The 8219-nt window shown below is 40.4% G+C and overlaps 1 pseudogene; it reads right to left on the reverse strand.

The window, feature by feature from the left end:
* Window positions 1-7391: 7391 nt before the first annotated feature.
* On the reverse strand, window positions 7392-8090 carry LOC144329403 (suppressor of cytokine signaling 5-like; annotated as a pseudogene).
* Window positions 8091-8219: the final 129 nt, after the last annotated feature.

The raw sequence follows: 8219 nt of genomic DNA on the forward strand, positions 1-8219 counted from the left end.
TCCCTGTAATCCCAACTACTTGGGAGGCTGAGGCACAAGAATTTCTTGAACCTGGGAAGCAGAGTGCAATGAGCTGAGATTGCGCCACTGCATTCCAGCCCGGGTGACATAATGAGAGTCTGTCTCAAAAATAAATAAAATAAAATAATATTACATTATCACAATGAAATGCTATACAGCCATTTTTTTTATTTTTTAAAAAATGCGATCTCACTACATTGTCCAGGCTTGAATGCAGTGGCTATTCACAGACATGACCATAGAGCACTACAGCCTTAAACTCCTGGACTCAAGCGATCTTCCCACCTCAGCCTCCCAAAGAGCTGAGACTACAGGCACAACACCACTGTGCCCACCTTACAAAGCCACTTAAAACAATAGTGTAATCTATATTCATTGACACAGAAAAATGTCCAAAACGTACTGTTGAGCGAAAAAAATGGATTAAGAACAGCATGAAATAAAGAAAAATAAGTTAAACAAGATATTTTTCACCCATCATATTGATAAGGATGAAAAATGATTGATAAATGATAAAGATTGAAAAACGACCTAATTCTGGCAAGTATATGGGGAAAACACATTTTTATATACTGTTAGTGGAAGTGTAAATTGGTCGACTCTAGAAGGCTATATGACTATACTATTAAAATTGTAAATATGCTTACCATTTCACACAGTAACCCATTTCTAAAAATTTATCCCACAGTAATACTCACAGAGACACACAAAGATTTATATACAAAGAGTGTAGCTTTACATATAACCTATGCACAAAAAAGAATGCAGTAGTATTTGCAACAGTCAAACATCAGAACAATGCCTGTACAGTGAGTATGGCAAAAGGAAATAATGGTCCATGTATACAATGGAACACCATGCACCTGTTAAAATCAATGAGTTGGCCAGGCGCAGTGGCTCACACCTGTAATCCCAGCACTTTGGGATGCCGAAGCGGGCAGATCACCTGAGGTCAGGAGTTCGAGACCAGGCTGGCCAACATGGTGAAACCCCATCTCTACTAAAAATACAAAAAATTAGCTGGGCGTGGCAGCAGGCACCTGTAATCCCAGCTACTTGGGAGACTGAGGAGGAAGAATCGCTTGAACCTTGGAGGCAGAGGTTGCAGTGAGCTGAGATCATGCCACTGCACTCCAGCCTGGGCTACAGAGCAAGACTCCATCTCAAAATAAATAAAATAAAATAAAATAAAATAAAATGAGTTAGTGCTATGAGTAGTGAAACAATAAAAATGTCAAAAATATGTTGAAAAGGAAGTTGCAGCACAGTATATAAAATAAAGTTTGGGCCAGGCATAGTAGCTCATGCCCATAATGAGCTTTGGGAGGCCGATGGGGGGGATCACCTGAGGTCAGGAGTTGGAGACCAGCCTGGCCAACATGGTGAAACCCCGTCTCTACTAAAAATACAAAAATTAGCCAGGCGTGGTGGCACACACCTGTAGTCCCAGCTACACAAGAGGCTAAGGCAGAAGAATAGCTTAAACCCGGGAGGCGGAGGTTGCAGTGAGCCAAGATCATGCCACTACCCTCCAGCCTGGATGACAGAGCGAGACTCTGTCAAAAAAAAAAAAAAAGTTGTGGACTGAGAATGAGATATTGGCATTTTATATTTTCAGATATAGAGTAATTCTGGGAAATGACAAAACCCAGAATGAGGCTAATAAATTTTCTTGCAGAAGTAGAGTGGAGAAGAGCACTAGAAATGGTCAAGGAGCTGTGAAGGTAGAGTGTTGCTCAGCCAGTTCATCCACAGGAGCATTGTGATGGGCTGGGTGGTAGACAGCAGATGCTCGAGTCTCCATAGAATATTAGGAAATATCCAAGAAGGCAATAAATGACTACATTGAGAAGGAATAAAAGGTAATATTGCAAAAGGCATGAGCCTTAAAAGAGAGGCCTTTAATGTGAGGGTTGAAAGCAAAGGTCTAAAAGCGGTGATAAGGAGTAGGAATGATGATGACTTCTGGGAAACAAAAATTACAATGATTAATAACTCTCCAGTATCAGTGAGGTATAAGAAAGCAGGCATTTATGTATGCTTGGTAAGAAGGTACATTAGAAAAACTTTCTGGATAAAAATTTGGCAGTATTTATCAATTTTTTTAATGTTTGTGTCATTTGACTCAGCAGTTCCAAATCCACAAATCTATCCTACAAATATATTTACATGTACCCAAACATGCATGTATTAGCATTTCACAGTGGCATTGTTTGTAAAACTGGAAACAACCTAAATGTTCATCAGTAAGGATATTTGTTCAATCAATTATGTGAGGCTTTCACTCAAGAACCATAGCAATAAAGAGGGCATACCCTGGGAGAGAAGCCAGGTTTCAGTTAAAGCAAGCAAGTGGAGAGAGAATTCAGTGAGGAAATTTAGGGTACAGTAGAGTCTATCTACAATGGAACCAGTTTTCCAGAAAACATAGTACAAATAATTGGCAAAAGAGGCAATAGTGGGTGGATGATTGAGGGTAAGGAAAAGTGTAGAAGAACAGAAGGAAGCCCAAAGGGGTTCAGGACAGAGTAAACAAAAAGGCAGATGACCAAAAAGACTTGCAGTATTAATTGGTTTTCAGTTAACTGGACTCTTCAGTCTAAAATGCCCTTCCTTGCCCTTGAAAATCCAGGAAACTCCTACTCATTCTTTAAATCTCAGACCAAAAACTATCTTTTCTATGAAGCCTTCCCTGATGGCCTGTGGTCGAATTATGAACAAGTGCCATAGCAGTCCTATTATAGGATTTATTACTTCTGATTAGGAGTATTTAATGTGAAGCTTATGGATAGGCATCAGGGAACATGTCCACGTTTAAAATTGATGCAAAATTATGTGTACATGTGTGCATTTTTCTAGGGGGGAAAGTCCAAAGACTTTTTTTTTTTTGCAATTTCACGCTGGTAATTTTTCTTTTTTAAAATGTAAGCCACTAATAATTTAAGAAAAATATTTAAACCAAAAGTTGCATATTAATATTATACACAAATTGAAACACAAGTGACTTTTACCACAGTGTATACATGCTTACATAAACTCAAATAGTTACACATTTAAAATAATTTCCATTTAACATATGAAAGTTCTGAAATACATAAAAGCATTAATACTTTCTATAAATCTACAGTTAGAATATCAATTTGCTACAAGCATATAAAAACATCAAGTGCTTTCTTGGAGTTTCCAGTTTCCTCCCTAAAACACAATCTGGTCATAACAACCTGATTGCATATAAAACTTTAAAAGTAGGCTTGGGCCAAGTGTGGTGGCTCACGCCTGTAATCCCAGCACTTTGGGAGGCCAAGGTGGGTGGATCACCTAAGGTCAGGAGTTCGAGACCAACCTGGCCAACATGGTAAAACCCCATCTCTACTAAAAATACAAAAATTAGCTGGGCATGGTGGTGCCCACCTGTAATCTCAGCTACTCCAAAGGCTGAGGCAGGAGAATTGCTTAAAACCAGGAGGCGGAGGTTGCAGTGAGCTGGGATTGTGCCACTGCACTCCCAGCCTGGGCAACAGAGCGAGAGTCCATCTCAAAAAAAAAAAAAAAAAGTATGTTTGAATGTTCTCAAACACTTTGATATATGTTCTTCAGGGACTTCAATTATAAGCAACAGAAATTATAAGTGACTTCAATCCCCATCTTGCTTTAAAATGGACAAGTCTTTGGTTAAAGTTCTATATTTGTGGCATTTGTTTTCAATTAAGATGGCCCCCAAACCAATAAGTGATACTGATATATTTCTTTTCTTTTCTTTTCTTTTTTTTGAGACAGAGTCTCGTTCTGTCATCCAGGCTGGAGTGCAGTGGCGCAATCTCAGCTCACTGCAAGCTCCGCCTCCCGGGTTCATGCCATTCTCCTGCCTCAGCCTCCCAAGTAGCTGGGACTACAGGCGCCCGCCACCACGCCCGGCTAACTTTTTGTATTTTTAGTAAAGATGGGGTTTCACCGTGTTAGCCAGGATGGTTTCGATCTCCTGACCTCGTGATCCGCCCATCTTGGCCTCCCAAAGTGCTGGGATTACAGGCGTGAGCCACTGCGCCTGGCCGGTACTGATATATTAATAGTTCACGAGACTTGATTTCATCTGCTTCTGATGTGTGGAAGGTTACAGATACTCATTTACTATAATATGTCATTGATAATTTCGATCTTTTACCCGTAAGCAGAGAAATCAATAGATTTATTATTTCTGTCAGTTTTCTGTTATAATCTAAACTGTACAATGATTTTCAGTAACTATACATACTGCTCCACAGTATATGTGACTATGATTGATAAGATGTAGAGCATTAAACTTAGAGTTAACTTATTCTGATAAGTCAATATGAGACTGTACAGTAATTCTACATTAGCTATAGTAGGTTGTTAGATAATGCTTATTTTTAAAAACCCTATACCATTCCATTTACAAGAGAAATTGTTGCAAATGTATAAAACAGCAGATATACAAGGAGAACACCAAACATACTTTATTAGCACAAAAAAGCAGCCATAACAAGGCACAGCAAGCAGAAACACACATTAGCAGTCAGAGAGTTAGTGTGGCATACAAATAAAGCTTTTCTTTTTTTGTGGCCTTGGCAATTGCCATAGGGATGTAAAATAATGTTCTGTAGCAGCAGGTAAGGAAACTATGGAGCACTCACCAGTGGTATAGAGCACATTAACAAAAAGACACAAGAATGGATTCAGCTACTTTAGGGCAAAATGTCTAGGACAGAACGGTACATTCAATTCAGTTACTAAGAAGCAAACGCTAGAACTTGATATAACTTCCAAAAGAGCTCACTCAAGTAGTATAACATTCACGTAGTATTCAAGTAGTATTACACTCAAGTAGTATTCTAAGTGACAAAGAGGTGTTAAGTAGTTATTTACAGATATAATGGTTGTACAGTACCTTTCAAATCTGCAATTTATGCTTCAGATTTTCCATTGAGAGTAAATTACACTGAAATTCTGTAAATTATACTTAAGCAATTTAGCTATGAGTGTTTACAGAAAAGAGATAAATACTGCCATCCAAATTAGTAATTACAGTTTAACAATAATCTAACATCAGCAACCATTGTAGTTACTATTATCTGATTTGTTTGGGCATCTTCTAGTCTTATTTTCTTCATGATTCACAAAATCATTATGGGTATAGGAGAAGACCCAACTTTTATGAAACAACAATTAGACTACACATTAACTTTTTTTTTTTTTTTTTTTTTTTTTTTTTTTGACACCAAGTTTCGCTCTTGTTGCCCAGGCTGGAGTGCAGTGGCGCAATCTCGGCTCACTGCAACCTCCGCCTCCCAGGTTCAAGCGATTCTTCTGTCTCAGCCACCTGAGTAGCTGGGATTACAGGCGCCCACCACCACACCCAGCTAATTTTCTGTATTTTTAGTAAAAACGGGGTTTCACCATGTTGGCCAGGCTGGTCTCAAACTCCTGACCTCAGGTGATCTGCCCGCTTTGGCCTCCCAAAGTGCTGGGATTACAGGCATGAGCCACCATGCCCAGTCACATCAACTTTTTAAAAAATCATATGCAAGACTATATTGCAGCAGCTGTTTTAAGTTAAAGCACTCATTTAAAAACTAATACCTGGCTGGGTGCAGTGGCTCATGCCTGTAATCCCAGCACTTTGGGAGGCTGAGGCAGGCAGATCACGAGCTCAGGAGATCGAGATTATCCTGGCTAACATGGTAAAACCCCGTCTCTACTAAAAACACAAAAAATTAGCCAGGCATGGTGGCAAGCGCCTGTAGTCCCAGCTACTCGGGAGGCTGAGGCAGGAGAATCGCTTGAACCTGGGAGGCAGAGGTTGCAGTGAGCTGAGATCGCACCACTGCACTCCAGTCTGGGCGACAGAGCGAGACTCCATCTCGAGAAAAAAAAAAAAAAAAAAAAAAAAAACTAATACCTAGGGCCTTTAAATAAAATTCTACTACTAATTTTATAAGTCCAAACTTTTAAGAATTACTATTTAGAAAACCTGGTTTACTTAACAGTATCTTTTGCAGAAGAGAAAAGAGTCTGACTATAAATTACATCAACACTTAGGTGAATTGCACTATGCCCTTGTGGCCAGAAAATTACATTTTTTTTTTCTAAAAGAAAGGCATTATCTTATTTGTATTGGACTTCTAAAGCTTGATTTATAGTAATTATAAACATCACTACTTTTGGAAGGTTATAGAAAAACTCTTAGAAAAAATAATTTCAAACATTAGTCACACTGTTGAAATACTCATCTGATATTAATAATTTGTTCTTCAGTAAGAAATAGAATTCTTCACAGCAAATGCCCCAGAGTTGCCTCACTCAATTACTACAGCCATTAAAAACCAAACTGTTCACTAAATAGGCAAACTTGTTTTGTAGTCTTACTCAACACCTGTAGTTTGTTTTTGTTTTTGTTTCTGTTTTGACAGAGTCTTGCTCCGTCTCCCAGACTGAAGTGCAGTGGAGCAATCTCGGCTCACTGCAACCTCCACCTCCCAGGTTCCAGCACTTCTCCCACCTCAGCCTCCCCAGTAGCTAGGATTACAGGCGCCCACCACCACACCCGGGTAATTTTTTGTATTTTCAGTAGAGATGGGGTTTCACCACGTTGGCCAGGCTGGTCTCGAACTCCTAAGCTCAAGTGATCCGCCTGCCTCAGCCTCCCAAAGTGCTGGGATTACAGGCGTGAGCCACTGTGCCCGGCCTGAACACCTGTACTTCTATCCTCTGTTGTTCCACTAGGAATCATGTTTATCTGGGTAAGTAACAGAAGGTTGCATCTGACAGATACTAACACTAACCTTACATACTGTATGAAAAAACCTAGCACCATTATAGGTATATGTCTGATGCACATGAAAGCAGACCAGGTTCACACCCTTTGGGGACAGGAGAGTTTACTTTGCCTTGACCGGTTCTCGTTCTAACCAGCAAACCCAAAATTTGTGTTTATAATAATACTCTTTTTAAAAATCCTGTAACATTGATGGTAAAGGAGGCCCATTAATTCCATCACATGTAGTGCACCTGCAGATTACTGTACAACAGATATACTACAGCTAAAAAGGAAAGCCCTGTCTAGTAATATAGTAAGCAACGGTTCAAAAAACATGCAATAACTGGGATCTTTATAATGTTCTTTTTTATTATACTTTAAGTGCTGGGACACATGTATAGAACGTCCAGGTTTATTACATAGGTATACATGTGCCATGGTGGTTTGCTGCACCCATCAACCCATCATCTACATTAGGTATTTCTGCTAATGCTATCCCTCCCCTCGCTCCCCACCCCCCAACAGGCTCCGGTGTGTGATGTTCCCCCACACCCCGCTCCCCGCCATGTCCATGTGTTCTCATTGTTCAACTCCCACTTATGAGTGAGAACATGCGGTGTTTGGTTTTCTGTTCCTGTGTTAGTTTGCTGAGAATGATGGTTTCCAGCTTCATCCATGTCCCTGGAAAGGACATGAACTCATCCTTTTTTTATGGTTGCTATAATGTTCTTAAAGTCCTGTTATAGTGGAGGAGTGAAATAAACAGGGGTCATGGGCATCAAAACCAAAGTTCTGATTACTGCTCAATTCAGGCCTGCAGGGATCTGTTGTAGCCCCAGAAGTTCACAGAGAAGAGGCAGTCCCTTTGCCCAGCGTCCCTGAGCAAAAATGTGTCTTCGCGTTTCCCTTCTAGAAGGGCTTCTGTTTCATAACGATCCATCACTCTCCAATAACAAGGATTCCCTGTAATCTGAAGCAATGTATGTAATCAGTCTGTGTGTGGACTTCCCAAGCTCCCTGTCTGCTAACATGGGCATGTACCTCATGCTGCTTCTGCCCTCCATGGCTGCAAACACAGGGTGGCTGTATCCTCTTTCAGGTCACAATTAGCATGTGGAACTGCAGAACTGTCCCCACTTATTTCAGTCGTTCTAGGAGCTAACTTTCGTCCCAGTTTATATAATGGATTAACCTGTGCAGTCGCTTCAAATGCATGTATTTGTGCATCGGGAGGGGAATCAACCCCTTCTTCAATACTAAGCGGTCTTCTCTCTCTAAACTATCTTCATCTTCTATAGAAACTAAATATGGGGCTGGGTGAGGTGGCTCACACCTGTAATCCCAGTACTTTGGAAGGCCGAGGTGTGCTGATCACCTGAGGTCAGGAGTTCAAGACCAACCTGGCCAACACGGCGAAAACCCG

This window comes from Macaca mulatta, chromosome X, assembly GCF_049350105.2.
Source record: "Macaca mulatta isolate MMU2019108-1 chromosome X, T2T-MMU8v2.0, whole genome shotgun sequence".
NCBI classification, from domain to species: domain Eukaryota; kingdom Metazoa; phylum Chordata; class Mammalia; order Primates; family Cercopithecidae; genus Macaca; species Macaca mulatta.